The following is a 22,642-nucleotide window of genomic DNA, read 5'->3' as shown; positions in this document are numbered from 1 at the left end:
TTCTACACAGTAGTGCTTTCTTGTTGTGTTTTTTCTTTTTAAATATAAGCAAAATATGTCCAGGTTATTTAAAAATTGTCAGTAAAGAGAAACTGCTTTCATCGGTGACCAAAAATAACAATTCTGTCAAGAGTTTTGTCATACAATTTCAGTCCTGAACTGTGCAATCTTGCCTCAGGACGGTAAGTGTATGTGAAATCCCATTCCAATGGAGCTCTGTGAGATTTAAGACCTGGATGTCTGCGAAACAAGAATTAATCCATGTACTTGTTAAAATCAGTGGACAGGAAATGTCCGAAGCTTTTATACAACTTCAGGATGTAATTTGGAAATCACTGGTTGGTAATTGTGTAAGTTCTATGTTGCTTGGACAGTATTTGTGTTACAGCACTCTTATAGCAAAAATATCTTTTCTAACATATTCAGAAGCTTAACCAGCTTTATAATAATAACTTGTGCCAAAACTCCTTTCTGGGTTGGAATTCAGTGTTGTCTGAGGTATAAAACATTTTGCTGTAACTTTATTTTTATTCTTTTAAGTATTATTTCTACCTTCATTGTACTTCCATCCTGGTAAAAGCTGAAGCACTGCATATGAAATTCTATCCTCATTATTTCCACTGTGAGTGGAAGCGGGATGCTTAAAACCTGGCAGTATTGATAAACAAAAGATTTCCATCCAAATTTTGCCAATCTGAGAGTCTGCCACTACCACATAGTACCCGGTGCTATTTATTTATTTGTTTGTCTGTTCATTTCTCCAGTCATTCAGATAGTTTCTCATGCTTTGGATCTCTGTGAGTTCACGCATTTCCTTCAAAATCTCAGCCACTATCAGGCTTCAGCTGCAGCAATAGCTCTTAAGTATTTCTCAACATGCATCTGGATACCGAATGCTTTCATCCAGAATAAAATTCTTACAACAAAAATTGCTTGAGCACTGCCCACTTTATTCCTAGATCCTCAAAAGGCAAATATAGGCAGCTTTGCAATTGTTGTAGGATGATCAATGTGCAAAGAAGATTCCCGTGTATGTGAATGTGTAAGCTGTTGTTTGAATAAGGGTGGAATAGCATGCAGAAAATACAAATACAAAGTGGAATTCTGATCCTAGTCACAATGACTTTCTTTCATGCGATGTATGATGGGTAGCTCACACGCAGCTGACTGAAATTGTTTCTAAAGAGGGAAGTATTGACAGAGGAAGGACAATTGTTAGTTTTCTGAAAAATGTGTGAGGATTAATTTGCAGCCTTTATACAGAAAATTGACTTAACGAGGCAACAGTGGGTGGAAATGTCACTTTCCTAAGAGAAGTGTTCTTGTCAGAACGAGGAGGTGCCCTTGGTTTGAATTCTGCATATGTTGTTCTGTGGGGTAATTCAGTAAAAGAGATTTTACTTCTGCAAATGTTGTTACAGAGTTCAGGTCTTGTGACTCTACAGGACTTGGCTTACCTGATGTTCCAAAGGCCTAATCTTATGTTCTTCTGGGCAGTTTTGGACTTCTCTCAGTTCTTCTGCCAAAGACTGATTTAAACCTGCTTGCAGATTCCAGATGAACATCACAACTGCCAAATCTTTTAGAACGACTCTCTGCCCTCCTGTCCTTCTCTGCAAAAGAATAGACATGGCTTTTCCACAGCTGCCTGCATTTGTAGGATGGTCTTTTGAAATTAGCCTGACCTACATAATTAGAAATAATTGAATTAGCTGAACTCTGGGAAAGAGGTGAAATCAATAAATTAAAGACCACGTTTCTTTGTAATTGAATTTGAAAATGAATTCTCCAAAAGAAGGAAAATGTTTCTTACTTTTTAGAAGTAAATAACATTTGTATTGTTTTATATCTAAACAGTCGTAAGAACTGTACATTTTTATACCATCTATCATCTGCGTTAATGTCATCAGCCAGTTCTGTACGGACTTTCAACAAATGTATTCATTATAACCTTTCAAAGACACGGGACCTTGCATGGCTTTGTGAACTATCTGCTAAAGATAATGAGGACCAGATCCTGCAGTCAACCTGAAATGCAGACAGTAGTTCTCAGTAGCTTTGCAGCTGGCTTCATCAGCTGGAGATGCTGGGACATTTTATTTGTTTTGGTGGAAGCAGAACAGTCTCCTAAGCATTTAACTTCTTGTTTGGCTGTGTGGCTGCACTTCCAAAGAAAACAGATTAATTTAATGCAAGTTCCCAGACAACTGTATTTGTGATAGATCCATCCACTCATCCATCAATTTATGTATTAAAGGTTTGCTCTAATCCAGTTAGAGAGGGTGAATCCTTTATCATTTCTGATTGGACTGTGGTAAAATTTCCACTTCACTGCTTGAGCTTCTAAATCCAATTGAAACAACAACAACAACAAAGTCACAAAGAATCACTAAATGAAAATGTTTTCTCGTCAGAGCAGAAGTGTTTATTTTCCCTAAAACAAAAGCTTAATTTCAAAGCCAGGTTTTCTGTTCTAGCATTTAATGAGCAACTCAAAGCATTTCAAAATACCGTGTCTGAAAGAGTCAAAGCAAATTGCTGTGTCTTTCTTCCATTCCCGTCCAGATTTTTGTTTACAAACAATGTGTGAAACCTAATGGAGCATGATTTATGTTTGGTATTTCTTACAGGCTTTGAACTAGGTGCTTGGGATCTCAGTTCTCTGCTGTGTGAAATGAAATCCCACAAGTGCTTCTTCAGTGCCAGAAATGGGAGCTTGGAGGATGTCTGAAATCCAGACCCATTTGGAGGTAAAATTTACATCTGCTTTAATAAGAGTTTTGTTTAAGGTTATGATTTGATTTTTTTCCCTGACAATGAAGAATCCAGCTCCAGATTACAGTTTTGTGTTGCTTTATTTTTTATCTTTATTTTTTTTTACTTCTATCTATATTGCTTTTCATGTGAACGCCCCCCTCTATTCAATAATACTTTATCAGTGTGTTCCACTGTGATTTATTACATCATGCATCATTAGAATGATAGCTGACTCTAATGATGCATGATCTAATACATCATAAGAACAACATATCATCTGGATTATATAATAAGATTAATATACATAGACTGCCTTTTAATCTCCCTCCTCTCTTACTTGGCTGTGGATATGCAATGGCATTAGAATTAAGGTGAGGTAAATAGTATTTCCAGCTTTACTTTTTACTTTCTACCTTCCTTCTTGAATACAGAATACATATACAACTGTTTTCAAGGGTAGATAATGGCAGGACAAGGGGAAATGGTTTTAAGTTGAAGGAGGGAAGATTAAGGCTGGATGTCAGGGGAAGTTCTTTACTATGAGAGTGGTGAGGTGCTGGAACAGCTGCCTAGAGAGGCTGTGGATGCCCCATCCTTGGGGGCTGGATGGGGCCCTGGGCAGCCTGGTCTAGTGTTAGATGTGGAGGTTGGCAGCCCTGCCTGTGGCAGAGGGTTGAAGATTCATGATCCTTGAGGTCCCTTTCAACCCAAACCATTTTGTGATTCTATGATAGAACTGAAAAGTATGCATCAGAATAAACTTAACTCTAGTAATAATAAGTAAGAGGAATGTAAAAGAAGCCTGACCCTAGCTCAGTCCACAAAATACAATGCTTACCTGTATTAATCCCTCAATGCAAAGTTTTTCAAAAGAACTGTGTTCCATCTTGGAAAGGAGGAGAAACTGAAAAATAATTTGCTGAAAAAAATGCTAATTTTGTTCAGTAATTATAAAGTAAAAAATCCAAGAGAAAAGAAACGTTCATATTTTAATAGCGGTGCTTTATAACCCCTAGGGGGAAAAAAAAATGAAATTAAAAAAAAAATAAGTTAGATTCATGCCAACTTTTATTGGTTGAATTTATTCCATCAAGACTGAGTAGCTTTGTGGAATGTCCAGAATTTGGTGACATGATGCTGGGAGTGGTGAGGATGCCTTCTATGGTTCACTGCAAGCAAGACCATGTGTTTGCTTTAGCTTCATAAAACCTAACAAATCCATGGCAATATGCTGCCAAAACCAGGAAACTAGAATTGAGCTGTGGATGGTTAACGTTCTTTTATCCTTAGGAAAATTATTCTCTCGAGTAGTAACGAGCTCTAGGCATTCCTTTTCCGTGAGACCCATAGACAGACATCCGTCCATCTACAGACATCTTATCTGGGCTGATCCCACACGGCTTGCAGTGATAACCATGTTAGCCTTTAAAATCAAATGACTTCTTCCCCTTTGCATATCCACTCCAAATAAGTAATTTATTTTACGTTTGTTTCAAAAATTTGGACTACATACAGAGTTGTATGTTAAATTCCTAAACCCAGTGATGTCTATATGGTCACTCTTAGGCAGCCAGTAAGACAAATTTGTTCTTTCAGAGCAAACACTGGCTGTATGTGATTTGTCATACTACAGGATGCTGTAATGTACAGGGCTGAAGGTCACCCAGCTAATACATGAGGAAGGGCTTTCTTTTCACTCTTCTCCTTCCCTTTCTTCATCTTGTTTCTCCTTTCTACTTGTCCCTCTTGTTTGTCTTCCTGCACTCCTCTTTCACCCTCTTCCTCTCTCTTTGGAAGCCTTTTTGGAACTTTTTTTCAAAGGCTCTCACTGGCCAAACACACATACTAACCTCTTCTTTGCCTTATTTCCTGTTGTAATTGAGTGTTGAAGGTTACACATTGCTATTGGAGCAGGACATGAGTGGCAGCAGGGGTCAGGGACTCTGTGGTTTTCTATTAAAGCAATAAAAACAAAATGGAATGATAATTTCACCTTCTCTAACCCCAATTTTTCCAAGATGTGATAGACATTGACCTTAGTGTTTGACTGCTATTGACTATGTAAACTGCAGCGGCCCTAATTCTGCTTACTAAACAATATATATGCCCTCCATGACCAGGAAGGGAAATAAAACAGTAAAACATACATGTGGAAGATCCAAACAAATAGACTAATCCAGGTGACATAAAATGATAAAATAATGCCTGACTGGGGAGGTCACACCCTTTTGTTTGACTGTTGTGCCCCTGCAATTATTTCTTCTACCAATTTTCAATTTCTTTGTTTTTTGGCAGCACATCGTATGTCTTTCTCAGTGTGTTGGCAATAAATCTTAATTGTTAGGGAAGCCCCTTCCATGTCACCTGAATGTTTATGGATCTCAAAGGGAGTGAGTTGTTTAGTTCTGCGAGAGTGTATTTTGGAGAAACTGGGGGAAGTGTTTCATTTATTTTAAGGAAATTTTCATTGAAATGCAGGAATATTTCTAAAAAGATTCCTGGCTGAAGATTAAAATCAATAGAATTAAGTATCCTTCATGAATGTCTAACCTGGAATTTTCATCCTTATTCCTGTCCCTGCCAGGTCAGCTGAAATACTTTCTTTTACATCAGAGGTCTTTGATTCATGTCCACAGTGAGGAAACCTCCACAATTCAGTTCTTTGCTTGTTTTTAATCTGAGAATTACCGTTAGCCACAGGGGATAGCTGGTGTTGAAGACCACCAAGAAACAAGAGTTTAATTTCAAATTCATTAATAATTAATATGAGAGAACTTCAGAAGCTGCTGAGATTCGTCGTCTTTTGAACTCTTCCTTCTAGAGACCTGTAAGAAGGATATTTAGTAAAATAATCTACTTCCTTCACAAATCACGCTAAAGTTTAAGAAACGCCCTAAAACCGTGATCAATTACAAACTGTTACTTGTTCTACTCATCCCTATAGAACATCTTTCCTAAACTGTAGTTTTAGAATCAGATACGCAAAACAAAAGCAGTGACAGCTTTTCCATAGCAACAGTGAGGGACTCCAGTGGGTCAGAAAGGAGAACAACCCTCTTTCATTTTCTACTGATGTTGGTATCCATGGAAACCCCTTTTTAACAGTATCTGCATCAGACCGAGAAAACAGGTAAGCTCTCTTTCAAAAGGGAGAGCATTAAAAGAACACAGTCCTTTGCAAGGTCAGCTCTTGAAAGCCTTGAAGAGCCCCTTAGCTGAGAAAGCTAGAGGACTGTAAATCCTCACTTCCCTTGTTAAGAGGCTGAGCTCTGAAGAATCACATTAGCATTCTCTAACATGGAGAGAGGAAAGTAAACCCTTCATTCCCGGCCTAAGATGTTGCACCCCTGAGAACTCATCTCCTTCACTAGGAGAATATACTGCAGAGATGACTGTGTGAACTGGGAGATTAATTATGAATGGAATTTGATGGGGAGAGACTGGTGGAATACACTGGTTTAAATATATGCTGTGTATTTAAAAGAAGGAAAAGGGCTGAAATACAGGAGTACCAGTGCTTGTAAACTAAGAATATGTGTACAGAAATATTATTTACACGGTAAAATATTAAAAAACTTAAAATTTTTGGGGAATAAGCATGTATATGAACAGTGTACTTTTAAATAAGTGAGAAATAATCACAGAATTACCCAGATTGGAAAAGACCTTGAAAAGCATCAAGTCCAATAATTAAACACCGTCCACATTTTTTTTATAGCGTAGGTAGATAGGTGTTGTTTCTTAGTATATACGCTTGCCAGACAGCTTTTGGAAAATGACTGAATATGTTACATTTTAAGTTATGTGTGCACATGAATGCATGCATGTGTGAATGTTCCTGTGCTTATTTGTAGTCAAGGTCAAAATAAAAGATCTAAGGTTGCTACTGGCATTTAAAATTATTTGTCTGAACTTGCCTTTCTGACCAAGTTCAAATAAGAAAAGAGACTTATCTCTCTAGGCAAGAAGAACTACTTCCGGATGTGAGTTCTACCCTACTTTTAGTCACTGAGCAAGGTCACTTACAAATCTCTCCTTTTCTAAAATGAAAGTGCAGGGAATAATGACTGCACTCAAAGATGTCATCCCCTATATTCTATTGAAAAACTTTGTTTCAGAGTCCTGTGGACAGTGCCTTAATTTTTCCTCTTGAAGAGCAGTAACTTGAGCAGTAAGAAACATGTCCCAGTGAGAAAAATGTACTGGAAGTAGAGAATGTTTTGTTGTTGTTGTTGCTGTTTGAAAATACTATATTCATCTCCATGTAGAAAAGGATTTTCTCAAAACATATCTATAAATATGCATATCATTGGTGTGTACCACAGCACTCCAAAAGTTCCTGTCCTTGAAAGCATAAGGTGTATAGGATAACGACTTTGTTATCCTAGACATTTCTTTAAAGAAATTATATATTATTGTAACAAAAGTTTGACAAAAAATCTTCCTCAACATAGCACAAGACATTTCCCTAAAAAGCATAAGTTTGAGGCACTGTGAATCTTAGCCCTCTGCTGACAAGCAGAAGTGGCTGAGCAAAACCAGGCAAAGCCAAGCTTGGCTATCTGTACGTCAGTGTAGTTTTTTAGCAGGGCTACCAGAAACAAGCAGTGTTATATACAAAATATCACCTTAATTCCTCTAGTTCTCTGCCTGGATTCTTCATGTCTTTGTTGCATTGGCACGGCTGCCCAGAGAATCTGTGGGTACCCCATCCCTGGAGGTGCTCCAGGCCAGGTTGGATGGGCCCTGTTCTAACCTGACCTGCTCGGTGGCAGCACTCCCATGATGCAAGCTCAGGGCTGGGAGGACTTTAATGTCCCTTTCAATCTAAGCCATGCTATGATACAACTACACTGAGAAATGAAGGGAAAGAGGGACAAAAGGGGAAGGCAGAGAGGTGTCGGGAAGAGATGATCTGATGTAATCCTTAACTACATTTTATTGGCCAGAAAAATTACTCAGAATCTGACTAGATGTGAGTGCAAACAGAAATTTGAAGTAGAGCATCACATGCATTTGTAGTTCTATCTCTACTCTATAGATAGCTCTAGGTTCTCTATTCTCTTAATCTATGTCTTCTATTAGTATTATTATTATTTCCATCAGAGACTGATTTCTCATTTATATTTGTTTAGAAGTTTGTATTTTAAAATCTTAAACATGCCTCCAAAGGAGCTGACTAAAACTACTGATTTCTGGCACTGTGCTACAATTCATGGCATCCTTTGTCTTGCTGACAGAGGCCATCAAACACATCACATTAAATATTTTATTTTATACCACATTAAATCTAATCCCATGTTTTTTTGTTATGGCTGTTGCTGATAAAAACAAAATCTGACTTCGTAGTGTTCCCCAGTACCATGTTAACCATGCATCAGATTAACAAGTAATATCACTTCAAACAATAACTAGTGTTCCTGAATATAATACATTGTGATTGGAAGGAGCAGCAGAAAAATGAGTCAACAGAGAAGAAACCTGTTTAAGGACTAATGTTGTATGAAGACAGATGTTCCACTAAAGATTATCTCTAAAGGCAGGCATTGCTGTTTTGTTTGTTGCTGTTGTTTGTTTGACTTTAATTATGATTTTATTTTATGCCTAAGTGTATTTTACTTTGGAATAATGAAGAATTAATATTAACTTAAACTTTTGGGTCATTTATATTTTCCATTAACAAGTGCATGTATTACTTAGATCACAGATATCTCAGCCTATTAGAATATGGGCTTTCTATGTTCATTTTTCTTCTGCTTCATACAAAATTTAGTATTTCTGGCATATTTGCTGGTTTCTGGCAGATCCATCTGTTCCTTGCAACATTAGGTATTGCACAGAAAGTAACATTCTTGCTACAGATATTCTTAAGAAAAAGAGAAATTTGAAGGAAACAGAAACTTAAGAAAAGCAGAATCTGATGTAATGCTTTGTAGTAGCACTTTCTTTCTCTTCTGTAGCTGTTCCCAGGCCTTCCATAAGAAAATTTGTAGAGTTTGCCTGCAAAAAAATAATGTGACAGTAAAGAAATAGTGATAGGGAGTGTCTCCTATCAAGCTATACTTAGCAGCAGTAGAAAGAACTGTTAACTTGTCAGCAGATCACAGACATAGGGTGTGATTTTTTATTTTCTTTTTCCTGATATTGAAAATGGTTGCAAAATAAAGCTAATTCTGTGGAGCACTTTGTCCAATAATAGATTTTGCTAGAGAACACCTGACATATAAATGGAAAAAAAGTTGAAGCCAAGAAAGAAGGCATGGACCTACAAACAGCCGTGCAGTGCAGTGCAAAGTCTTGTAGTTATAGTGGTACTGAATTATCTTAACTACTCTGCTTCTGAGACTCAGAGACAAACCAAGTGCCTGCAGGAAACATAACAATTTTACTTCTGGCAGAGCAGAAAGCAGCAATTTGCACTTAAGTTGATGTCTGTACATATACTAGGGATTGCTGAAACTCAAAATGTAGCACCTTGCATTTGGCCTTGTTCAGTTTCATTTGATTCATGTAGGACCACTTCTCTATCCTGTCTAGGTCCCTCTGGATCCTTCCTTCTGCTCTACCAACCATACCATGCAGTTTGGTGCCTCCAGCAAACTTGTTGAGGGTGCACTCAATCTTATCACCTGTGTCACTGCTAAAGATGTTTACAAATACAGGTCCCAGATGGACCCCTGCAGGACATCACTCAACACTGGGCTCCACCTGGACACAGAGCCACTGACTGAAACTCTCTGGCTGCAAGCATCCAGTGAGTTCTTCAACCACCAGAAAGCCCCCTCTTCAAACCCCTACCTCTCCAATTTAGGAACAAGGATGATCATGCCAATGACCTTGCACAAGTCCAAGTATGTGGCGTCAGTTTCCCTCCCCTTTGTCCACTGATGCTGCCACTGCAACAGAGAAGGCCACCAGATTGTTCAGGCATTATCTGCTCTTGTTGAATTTGCCTTCAAAATTGTATATTTATTAATAATTTTTAGACATTTTAAATTACATTCAGTATCTCCTTTTATATTGTCTAACATTGAAAATACTGTTAAAATTAAATGAGCAGTGTTTCATTAGTTCTGTTCAGACCACAGATGTTAGATTTGATTTTATTTCTTACACTGAGATTGAAATTCTATTTTAATATGCAGAAGTACAGTCTGGGGAGTCATAAAATGCAGAGTGTTTTCATTAGATGATGGCTCTACACCTCTAGTTAACAGGAAAGCTGATTCATCAAACAGTAGTGATCAAGATGCTGGAGCCTAAAAGGGAAATGGTCCATAAAGAGGCAAGAAAGATAAATCTGTGTCACAATATGTAAGTGAAACTTAAAATCAGAGATTTAAAACTCTACAGCTCTACCAAGAAAAAAGCACACTTAAAAATACAGACTTTTGTTACAGTTTGAGACAATCAAAAGGTTGAAGCATGCATTATTCTTCCATCTACAGACTATTAGTTATGGAGTTTTAGATTTGGTTTCTAAATGGTGACTCAGACTGCTCTTTTTCTTGATGCCTGCATAATTTAGGGGCTAGGTTGGTTTGAATAGTATGTATGTACTATGTAGATTTAAAAAAAAAAGTCCTGCAGGAAAATGAAAGTACTAAATTATTCCTCCATATCATGTTTAGTAATTTAAGCAATATTCTGAATAAGAATTTGATCATTCTGTTATTTTGATTTCACAGTTTACCTGAGATATGCGAGTTAACTGTCATGGTGAAATGTTCCGTTCCTTTAACAGGCATTCTTGTAACCAGAATTTTCAGTGGTAGTTGTGGTCTGACTGACATTTTGTAGATTGTAAGATAATTAATTGCAAACCTCTGCTTCAGGGTCTGAGTCACCAACTATGCCATGCCCGAGTACTGCACTCTGTGTTTTGAAACTGGGATCACATTTCTGATTCCTGTTGATATTAGTCTGGCTATTAAAAAGAGATCAAAAAGCATACATGAGAGAGCATATCTCACTTGCTGAATAATAAGCAATTACAAAAGGAACAAGAAATCCAGGAGGAAGAAAATCCTCCATGTTTACTGATAATTCTGTGTTGTTTCTTTTTACATTTTATCAGATTTATCCCAAATTTTGCTTGCTTTGTTTACCTAAGTGGGGTTTTCAGTGTTCCATTTTCCAACTGTATTTCCACAGACTGCTTGCATGCCGTGAAGTGGTATAAAGAAGCTTCAGGACAGAACAGGTCCTCACCTGTCATTAGTTTTAACCAGAAAGATATCACATCTTTCTTAAGCAGCTGTTGCTCCTCGTCACAGTGTTCAGAGTGGAGTGTACAGCTAAACGTAGAAGCATTGTGTGTTGTAAACTTATGTCTTTCAGTGAAGAGACTCTGAGATCAGTGTGCAAAGATAGCACAGAAAAACACATCCTTGTAATGTCCTGTTAAAAAAATAAATAAAATAAATAGATAATTCTTCACCCCAGTCCTTTCACCCAGTAGGTCATATGAATACATACTGCATCAGTAACTGAGGCTATGTATGTCCAGACTTTCAGATTCTCTGCAGGAATTAATCAGCAATGATATTTTAATTGATCCCTACAGTATAAGCCAATTTACAAAAATATTGGCTAGGCAAGATATGAAAATCCTTTGAAGTGAAAAAAGCTGAATTTGTATTCTCGCTTCTGCATAAATTTGTTTATTAATGAAAAGAGATAATCTCTCTCTCACTCCCTCCTCACACGGCAATGCATTCCCTTGATTTTCCCACTGTTTCGAAGTTGTAAAACAAATGATAATTTCAACCAATTGTAGTTCTTTTTTAAAAAGGAAGACAACCAAATCCACCTCTAGGGCCTTGAGACCTCCAGAAAAAATTGCATAGCATTTGGCTCAACAGCTTCATGCTGTTGAGTCAAAAGTGAAGTGAAGAAAAAAAACAAGATATTAAAAAAATAACAACAACAACAACAAAATTAATCCATTATTCTCTGAATCTTCTATATTATATATAATCCCATTCCATTTTATTTGCTCATGGGTCTGATCCACACATTCAAAAGCTGATAACACATTTAATCTTTGAGTAAGTGCTTCTGTTACAGTTCTTCATTAGAAATGAGAGACAAATTAGGATCCCTACAAGTTTTGTGATTTTTTTTTTTCTTTTTTTTTTTTTTGTTCCATTTTGGACTTTTGTTCCTAAAGATGCACTTACACAAGAGAGTATAGTAAGAACTTTGTCCATATGAGAGTTGTCACAATGATTGAAACGTAGGTATTATATATAGTGTGTCATGGAATCATGGAATGACTTGGATAGGAAGGAATCTTAAAAACTACGTAGTTTCAGCCCCCCTTCCTGTGGGTAAGTATTACCTGTCACCAGCTCAGGCTGCACAGGGCCCATCCAACCTTGAGCACCTCTGGGGATGAGGCACCCACAGCTGTGCCAGGGCCTCACCACCCTCATAATGAAGAATTTCTTCTTCATATCTAATCTAAATCCTTTAGTTTAAAGCTGTAACCCCTTATCCTACCACCACACTCTTCCTGCTAAGATTGTTTGAAGTGCATTTTAAAGACTAAAAATCATAGAATCACCGGGTCTGAAATGGACATCTACAGATAGTCTAGTCCAGCCCTTCTGCTAAGACGCGTTCCCTAGAGGAGACTTCAAGGGGAAGTGTCTATAGAGTATCTGCAGGGAAGGAGATTTCACAGCCTCCCTGTAGAGCTTGCTCCAGTGCTCAAAATAAATTTTATGAATACAAAACATAGAATAGCTGAAACTATGGCTTCTTAAAGCTTTTCTTTTGCTTAGCACTGACCTTCAGGTGTATCTCTTCATATACCTCAACATTTCAGTCATATGAATAATGAAAATATTTAGCTATTGAGTGTTTACCTCTGCAGCTCAATCAGCTCTTGGCTGCTCACATTCATTTACAATATATGAATACTAAGTACTGGGTTTACTTCTGGAAGATGCTTAATCCCTGACTGGTAACCAACTGAAAATGCACAGTCAAGTACACATTTTTGAGGGAAAATTCCTTCACTAAGCAAAAATGTTTTGGCAGTTTCAGTATCAGCTCTGGTGAGCAGATGGCATTGCCCAGCAAACAGTGAAAGTGCTGTGAGCATGAAAAAATCTGACATTGTCTTGCAGCAATGTGGCTGCATCTGACAAATTACAGGAATGCATTTGTCATGGTTTTGTAATTTTTGCTATTGGTATTCCACATCATAACATCATGTAGAGCACAGAAAAGAAGAACTACACGTCCCAGAGGACCTCACGGTCAGAGAGGGAAATACATCACAGAAGTGATGCTCTCTTTTCTCTCTCACTGCCTAGCAGCAGGTGTGGGTGTGCTTCCAAGTCGTGTGCCTTCAGTTTCAAAGTATGCTTCCTGGTTTTCAGAAACCACTCTCTCTTATCTTACTTGAATTATTAGCTTCAGTTTCAATTGTATTGTTTTGTATTGTGTTATCTTGCATTCCTCCTTAGATCATTACCACTGCTCTGTTTGTTTCCTTGAATCCAGCTCCCATCTCCCTACCCCTTTCCCTTTTCTCTTCCCATTTTTGGAGGCCAGTGAACCTACGGGCCCCCTGTCATGGACATAGATTGATCTAGTTAACTCTGTGACAGCATGGCAGTACAGCTGACCAATTCATTCTATTTTGCTGCTCTCCTTGTGTGTGCTGACCACAGCTTTCTTATGACAAGGTCATTCCTCACAGAGGTCTTCTAAGATTTTGACATGACTGGAGAAGAAAGCAAAGGAGTAGCTTGGTGAAGGGTGACTTTTCCCTACTTGTACCATTTTGGAAATCCTTGAAGTTACGTGACATCAATATACATCAAAATAGGAACAAGAGCAATGGAGAGGCTGTAACTCCTGAGAAGTGCATAGGTCTCAAGTGCATCCATCTGCCAGGCTGTGGGAGATTCACGGCCAAATTGCCGTTAAGGCTTGCTCAGGGTGAGTAGGAGAGCTGCCATGATCAGAGAATGGCTGAGTCCAACCTTGACACACATACAAAACCTTGGGTGTGCCTCTAGATTTGGTAATCCCTTGACTCCCCTATATGGTCAAATGTGTAACATGAGCTTGGTAGATGCTGGTGGTCTATATGCACTGTCTGTGTTGGTCGTGATGTGCATTGATATTGGATCATAGACAAAGGAGACTATCTTGCTATCTCAGGTAACTGGAGAAATTTTCATAAACCTCATCCTCTGGACAGTGGTCCATAGCCTGTATTCACTACATTTTTACACCCCTGAAATGCTTCCTTAGACTTGATTTTTTTTGTTGTTGTTTAGTTTTGTTTTTCTCCTGATAATTTCTATTTGGGTTAGAGAACTTGTTTACGCACTATTGTTTGTTCACACCCTTGATGCCAGATGAAATGGAAATGAAAAAAAAATCTTTGCCTTCCAGTAGAAAACTACTAGAGCATTATTAATTCATTTTAATGACTTGGAGATCAATTACAGAACACTGATTTTTACCAATCAACAAGCAAAGGGACAAAGACAATAAAAAAAAAATCAAGGGTAATGTACCACTAAAGGTACACTGCTGCTTTAGCTGACAAATGTAATTTGATTTGAATTATTTATGAGAGTATTGCATTTTCTAGTAGACTAATAAATATTATGTAGTACCATTTGTAAAAAATAAAGACTCTGATAAAGCAATATATTACATTTAAAAGGAAATGCACTAAATGTGGTGTTTCATGTACGTGCAGTGACCCATGTGTACCACCAACACATATAACATTGTTATATATACCACCAACACATACAACATTGTCTGTACAATAGTAAGGTGTGCTGTTTAGAGTTCACTTTTCTGACTGTTGGCTCTTTTTGTTTGCTTCTTTGTTTCTTTGATTTGTTCTCACAAAGTATTTCTCTTATACTCCACCATTATTTTTCTTTTCCTCTGCTTCACTTACCTTGCAGATTGTTATGAATGAGTGAAAGCTTTTAGAAGGCTCCTTTGTGGATGGGCTTAAGTCCCTTTGGAGCACATTTTCCACCTATTTTGGTTTTCCTAAGTCACTGAAGAGACTTGAGCATCTCTTCTTTCTTCCGTCACGTGTAATGGCAATAAGAACAAATAAAACTGAATTTAAAATGCTGTCAAGCACAACAAGTAATATAAAGAACTACCTGCACAAAAGTGCTAATTTTGGACAAATACCAGCTACTTGAACCAGGACATGGCAGGGATTTAGAGAAAAAAGTATTTTAGATATATGTAACTTAGTAAGTCCTTGAAAAAGACTCCAGTGCCCAGAGCTATTCCAGTGCTAACAGACTGGGGAAATATCTTTATTTTAGACACTATATTTGTTATGGAGGTTAATACTCAATAGAGCACGACTACATGACATGAAAACTCTTCGTTCTGCTTCGTTTTTTTTTTGTTTTTTTTTTATTGTAAATTAATCCTCTAGTTCCACTTGACCTGGACCACATTTCCTGGCATATTATTTGAGGAGTTCTACATTTTGTTCAGCGTATGCTTTTAATACATATCAAACATTAATAATTTTATTCCCCTCCTTTTTCATGTTGGAAACCTAAGCCCTATCACATTGTTTGGACATGAGAAGCAGAGTTGCAAGACCGTGATTCTAAATCTTCTTCTTACACTTCGTTATGAAATAAGATGTATTGTCTCAGGCAGTGTGGTGTTGGAAGTGTCCACTGATTTAGCATCTGGCACAGGGAGCTCAAAGCTCCTTTTGCCAGTGGGACCATACACTGACATTGTTACCAAAAGGCCAGTGTTTGTAGTTCTCTGCAGGCAGACATCTTTTCCTATAATTATATGAGAGAAGCTCTTAGAAGATGATAGTTAAAAACAAATCTCTTGTACTAACCTAGATGAAACTGACTAGTCAGCCATTATGTTTTATCTGATTTTTGGTGTAGATGCTACTTTTCGATTATATTTCTTGTTTTATCTAGGCACATATTTCCATACCTTAAATGTGTTGCTGACTGTAGGGTAAAATGTCTTGGAAATCAATAAGAAAAATAAGGAGCACACTGTTTTCCAAATATTAACTAAGTAAAAATAATGTGATTTTATTTAGCTACTCTTTAGGCATCTAGGGGAAACAGATATGTTTGCAACATCATTCCTTTCGAATTTAAAAATCCATGTTCTAATGAAAATGTGCTACAGAAAACTCTTGTATTTATCTTGTATTTATTATTATTTATTTCTTCTCCTGAAGAAACAGAAAAAATTGCTTTGATAAAAGGTCCTTATTGTGGAAAAAGCAAAGTATTAGAATCCAAGGACTAATAACACTGTGTGTCATGATGGACTATTAAAAAAAATAATAATAAAAGAAATCCAGGCTAATCTAATAGATTACAACCTTTGATCTATGTTATCAAAATTTCACAGTCTTGCTCCACCCCAGATTGAGCACTGAAATATCTCCCCACTGGCTTTATAGTTGCCTCAGAGAAGAGGCACATGCACCTTTATTGCTACTCAACACATGTAAGGCTTGGAAACTGTAAAGAAGGCAGCCACATCAGCTAAAGAAAAGGCAAAGTAAGCAAAGGAAAAGAATCCAATCATTTAACATTTGTATTGCTAAATGGCTTTTCTGTCAAAAAGAGCAAAAAAGAAGCCCTTCCTTCCTCCCTTGCCTTTTTAATTGGTTAAGTGTTGTTTTCTGGCTATCGCCAAAGTTGCCTAAGGAGGGAGTTCAGATCTGGTGAAAGTGGTTCACTATACCATTGATACAGGCAGGCAATAAGCCGCTCCTTCTCTGTAAAAGTGATGGACCATTAATATGTAGCTATCTTTAAAGCATATCTTCTTTTGATTATCCTTGGGAAAAATAAAATGTGATTCTAGCTAAGTGATCTAAATACGTCCGGAGTGATTCTAGAGGCTGTTCAATATATGTGCATTCGAAACGGTATTTTACAAACTACTCTGTTCTTCGATATGTACCAAAAGCTTACCTCTATTTTTCCTGTCTGTTTGCATACTCTGAGGTCTGCAGATGTTTCTCTAGTGAAATCGTGAACAACACAGATACAATCCTAATTAGGAATTTTCAAGTTCTGCTTACAGGTGGTAGACTAAAGCATTTATCACCAAGATATTTATATGTTTATATATAACCAAAGTATTTGTCTGTCTGCTTGTCTGTTTGTCTACACACGGATCTATCTATATTCAGTGTATTTTTTTTTTTCCTGCACTATTTATGTGTTTCTCAAAAAATGCATAGACTGACAACTATGCTTCTTATGATCTAGGTTAACACTTGATGTGGTTCATCACAAACTTTCACACAAAAGCAGAAAATCATGGCTTTAAGATGCAAGAATCAGGCCTTCTATTAGCTCCTATTGAGTGCAACTGTTCTCTGCAGGACAATGACAGACTCAAAAGTCAGATGAGTACACCAGGGCTTGTATGAGCTCATTTGAAAAGATATACCACTGATAAGGTTGAAGCATATAGTACAGACTATGATGGAATTTACCCCATCTCAGAGCTAGATTCAGGCTTTGCCTGAATTTCATTGTAACATTGACATCAGCTCTGTTCATTTCAGGGTTATTTGGGTTTCAGCCAGATGTTGGAATCCATTACTGATGGATACCTGAAAGTACAAAAGAAAAATATGTGAACTCTGTATGTCATACCATTTAAGTGATTTTTATAATTGAGACATTTAAGCTGACAAAAGACTATGTAGAACTTGTCCTAAAAGATTTGCAGAGCTTTCTTACAGCAAAACACCAGCTGTTTATAACTTCAGTGATGTGACTGAGGGTGTCACCAAGACTGAACACATGCCCTGTATGAGATGTTTCTGTAAATACTTAGCTGAACCAGGGAGTGAATGTTCCTGAGACATTCTGTGCAGCATCTGAATCCTAGAACAGCCTCCAATAAAGCCAATAGGTTATACACACTTTTTATTAATATTATACAATATGTAGCGTTAGCCTTGATGTTTTATGTGTGCATTACTGCTGATATACTTTTGCTGTGAGAGGTGTAATTTAGAATTTTTCAGACCTTGCACATCTAAAAATCTCAGCCACAGCATTAAGCTCATAGATTTCTAATCATATTTCCGACTTTTTAAAAATCTGGGTGTTGAACCATATACATGATTTTTATAGAGATGAGTAAAATAAAATCAACTCTACCCATGATACCCAATTATTTGTGTGTTTCTACCAAGGAATGAATTAACTCTTAAGGATCATATCCCCAATTAAATTGTTTAATTCAGATTTTATAAACGTTATCTGTTCATTCTCTTCTGAACAAAGATAGGGAGCCAGGAATACTTGTTCATAATATTTCTTCTCAGTAAAATATTAAAGCAATTAATCTCTTAGCATCATTTTCTGAATGTTTAATCACATATTTCTACCACATTATTCTGCATACCAAGATGATGAAGCTGTTCAGATTTCAGGTGAAAAAAATACTGTCAGTGTCCTTCACAGTTTAGAACAACCTTCAGACATACAGTGTAAATAATTGATGCCATCAAGGCTTATGTCAAGGTACAACACAAACAGTTAAGGCATATTTGGCTTGAACTAACTCCAAGACAAATTGTATTAAATAGAAATGATTTTTTTTTCATGTCTGTTGTCAGCTATACTTTCTTATACAAAAAGTTGAATCAATACAATCAGGTCATTAAGTGGTTGCTAACAACTTAAAACATTTAAACTCTGCTGCAGGCAGACTCCTCACACGCTGCTTCTTGGTCATTACAAGAGAATGACCCAGATCCTTCCATGTTCACCTGGGAAAACTGGCAGACCTATAGAAATAAATGGTGGTGTTGACTGCTAGTCATAGCAGCAACAGATCTTCTGCCAACTGCTTGCATGCTAGGTCTGGGGGCTTGCTGTTCTGCCAGCCTGCTGCATTTGACACCAGCTTTGGCACGTGGCTTTGGCTTGGAAGGTATCTGAAGTGTCCAAGCTGCTCTGAGGTTTCATGATCTAGCCTTGCAAAGAAATCCCTTCACCGGTGTTAAACTGGGAGAAGCAGGTGGAGAAACAAGGATGGAGAAGCTGGCATAGAGAAGAGAAATACTTTGTCTGAAAACTGCTGAAGAAATTCTCTCTCCACTTGTTTGAGTTGTGTCCTGAAGCAACAAGATGACCTTACTCTATTCACTGTCTCCTCCTATGATTTGTTTTGTCCAAAGTGAGATATGTGGGAGAAGGGAAACCCTTGGAATCCTTCTCACCTGTGGTATTTACTGATAGATTTCATGCACTTAATACTTCTCCTTGACTACTATTCCTTAATCCCTGAAACTGAACTTAGTAATATTTTATTCAAGGCATGGTCTGGGAACAAGCACCTAGCTGTAACTACCATGTGATAAAAGGCATGACACAGGCCTTTGCCACAGGAGTGCAAAGCATGAAGATGGGTAAGCTGGAGAGGTAATGCCTGTCTTGTGCTCTGTTAATGAACTGAGGCAAGCTTCAGAGGTTTGGTGTCTCACAGAGCAAAGTACTAATACATAGAAGTCATAAATTCAGACAAAGAAATACATGTCACTAAGTAGTATAGCTGCAGTGCACACCCAGCAATGCTGACATCCAGGATAACTACTGAAAAACAAATATTATTTGTCTTGTTTTCTTTCACTTTTTTTTCTTTTCTTTTTCTTTTCTTTTTCCTAATAGGACATTTCAAAATCTACATAAAATGTGTGCAATTAAAGAAGCAGCATACAATCTTGAACCAAAACAGCCTGCTCTATAAAGTAATGCTGGTCAGGCTTTCAGCTAGAAATTCTGTTAATAACATGTAGTTTAAGTACAGTGATTTCAATCAAAATGAAACTGTGTCTAATATTTACCTTCAAAATCATATTCAAAATATTTGTTGAAAAATACAGCATAAATAAGTCTCTAATTTTGGCCTTTTTCTATATGGAACTGAAATTTATTATTATTATTATTATTATTATTATTTGAGAACCTATGTTCTCAAGACATAGGTGGGCTTGAAGCAGTGGGCTGATGAGGTTAAACAAATCCAAGTGCAAGTTCTTGCACCTGGGTTGTGGCAACCTCCACTTCCAATACAAGCTGGGGGACAGAAGGGTTGAGCACAGCTCTACCGAAAAAGACCCAGGGCTACTGGTGGATGACAAGCTGGACATGAACCACCAGTGTGCCATCATAGCCCAGAAAGCCAACCGTGTCCTGGGCTGCATCAAACAAAGCATGGCCAGCAGGATGACGGAGGTGATCGTGTCCCTCTGCTGTGTGCTGGTAAGGCCTCACCTGGAGTACTGCATCCAGATGTGTAGTTCTCAGTACAGGAGAGACATGGACCTCTTAGAGTGTATCCAGAGGAGGGCCCCAGGTATGATACAAGGGATGGAGCACCTCTCCTAGAACAGGCTGAGAGAGCTGAGGCTCCATCTGAAGAAGGGCTGCAAGAAGGAACAGGATGGACTCTTGAGCAGGGTCTGCTGCGTCAAGACAAGGGAAAGTGTTATCAAACTAAAAGAAAGGTGATTCACACTGGTTATTAGGAAACAGTTTTTAGAACTAAGGCTGATGAGGCACTGGAATAGGTTGCCCACAGAGGTGGTTGATGCCCTATCCCTGGAGACACTCATGGTCAGGCTGGATTGGGCTCTGAGCACATGATTGAGCTGTAGATATTCCTTGCAGGCAAACTGGACTAGATGAGCTATAAAGGTCCTTTTCAACTCAAAAGACTCTATTATTGAATGTTTCTTTTAAAAAGGATGGTGATTTAAAAGAAGTTTTAGGGAAAGTCTGGTTAGGATTTGAATGACTTGTAAATATTCTTCTTCCCTTTCTTTCTGCAGCCAGAAATGTTGCTAATTTTGGTTTAAAGTACCTATTTATCCAGGTATTTTTGCATTCTCCAAATAGATCCCTGCAATACACTATCTTTCCTTTCATAATCTGATCTAAAGGAACCACATTGTACCAGAGATGACAGTCTGGTGCTAAATTCAGTGCAGTTGATGAGACTCTTCACTTACTCCTTTGTAGATCTATGCTCTGCCGTATATTTATAGCAGGTGGTAAGTTGCTATGTGACCAGTGGAATTGGGCTGTTCGTATGCACTGGTCATTCCATGCCAGAATGCTTTATTGTGCTATTTCTAAAAGTAAAACTTGTTGCTGGCCATAAGAGCAGTCTACTGTTGTTGATGTTCCATCTTCAACATCCCCAATCTATTTTGTACTGAATGAATTTGTGTGTGGAACTTGGATGCTTATACTCTATTTACTGCTTTTGGTTAAGATTCTCTCCAGAAAGCTTCATCTTAACTGCATCCAGACAAATCATATGAATGTGCTGACTTAAGTGACACATACAATCCTGACTGTGTGAACGTGGAAGGCTCAGGAAAAGAAAAAGGCACAAAATATGCTGAGAATCATGGAATTATAAAACAATATTCGATTTTTATGATATCTTAAAAAGACCTGTGGGTTATCAAGTCCTAAAAGTGTCCTGCCATGTTACTGAAGTGAACATGGTAAAGGCACTGCATGCACTCATCTTGATACTGAAACCAAAAGAATCCTATTTTCAGCAAAGCACAGAGAGCTTCTGGCTTTACGATCTTTATGAGAAAGAAAAGGGAAGAGCTTCTGTTAAAAGGAGAAAATACATCATGTCTGAGATTGACCGCAGAACAGTACCTCTCTGTTCTTCTCTTGTGTCTCGCGGTAAATAGCACTTCTGTTTTATCAAAAAACATGATCTCTGTTTTACAGGTGGAACAATACAAATGCAGACATGGATCCCCAAATCCTCAGTGATGTTCTAGCCATCCAACTGTTTGATACCTTCTGACCCCTAGCACCTGACGATGCTCAACATCCAGGGTAAAACTGACTGATGAAAATCCCCCAGCAGATCAACATCAGAATCAGAGGCAAGAGTACAGACCATCCTACCCTGAGGTTCAGCCCAGACGTGCCGTGTTCCCATAAGTAACCAAGATGCTCGAGCAAAGCACGTGGTGTTTTCTCCTGGTGGTCTGTATGGACTGAACACCTACCAACCACCACCCCATGGAGTAGCCTGACTTTTGCATCACATCCTTATAAAGCTGTGCTCAGCCCTAAACGCACACCCTGATGCTGTTACACAGGTCGTCGCTTTGTTATGGGCATCAGGTGGCAAATATCTATGCAGTTCTGTGTCAGGGTTTTCACCTGGAGGAGTAATTAAAATCAGTATGTAAAGTTTTAGCTGTCCTCAGTCTGGAGCAGAAACAGCTGCTGCAGCCACAGGCTGCTCGCTGACTGGGCTGAGCTCAGCAGCAGGAGGGACTCCTGTGTTCTTTTCCTTTCCTTCTGAGCAGGCAATTACAGCAGTTACTAGGGGCACGGAGAAGCAAGAACAGAATGATACAATAAAGCAGAATGAACTAAACATGAGAATAACTCTGCAAGGAGAATGTATACCCTTTAAGAATATAGAAGTATTTATACTAATATGTAACTATGGATAAGTAATCTTTTCCTTTTTCCTAGATGCTGCATTCCAGAGGGTTTATCTCCTATTTTCCTCTGTTCCAAACTGTACTGAGCAGCAGCAGAGCTTGGAACCTGGAGCAAGAACTGTCGCTTTGATAATAAAGCTGAGTTATCAGGAGGAGAGATTTGTGTTCTGCACGGAATGTCTGATGTGGTGATTTATTTCTGTTCTCCCCACAGCGTCTTACAGATTGCTATCAGAAGCCATTCAAATAAATAAAGAAGTAAATAAATAAACAAATAATTACACAGAAACTGACATACACATCACAAAAAAAGCAGGCATTGGTTTTGGAACAGCTTATCCTGCAAATTAAAGGAAGAAA

General features: G+C 38.0%; 1 long non-coding RNA gene across 2 annotated transcripts in view; it reads left to right on the top strand.

Annotated features, from left to right (window-relative positions):
* LOC116652525 overlaps positions 1 to 22,434 on the top strand; it is a 28,719-nt gene extending 6,285 nt beyond the window's left edge. The window contains exons 3-5 of one of the 2 annotated variants that reach the window (XR_004305649.1): positions 2,631 to 2,750; positions 21,549 to 21,659; positions 22,314 to 22,434. This is a non-coding gene — a long non-coding RNA (uncharacterized LOC116652525). Of the gene's footprint in view, positions 1 to 2,630; positions 2,751 to 21,548 lie in introns of both variants that reach the window. The other variant, XR_004305648.1, reaches the window with a different exon arrangement.
* Positions 22,435 to 22,642: the final 208 nt, after the last annotated feature.

The sequence above is a fragment of the Coturnix japonica genome, chromosome Z, assembly GCF_001577835.2.
Source record: "Coturnix japonica isolate 7356 chromosome Z, Coturnix japonica 2.1, whole genome shotgun sequence".
Taxonomy (NCBI): domain Eukaryota; kingdom Metazoa; phylum Chordata; class Aves; order Galliformes; family Phasianidae; genus Coturnix; species Coturnix japonica.
Note: the sequence above shows the minus strand (reverse complement) of the source record. Positions and strands in the feature narration are given on the sequence as shown.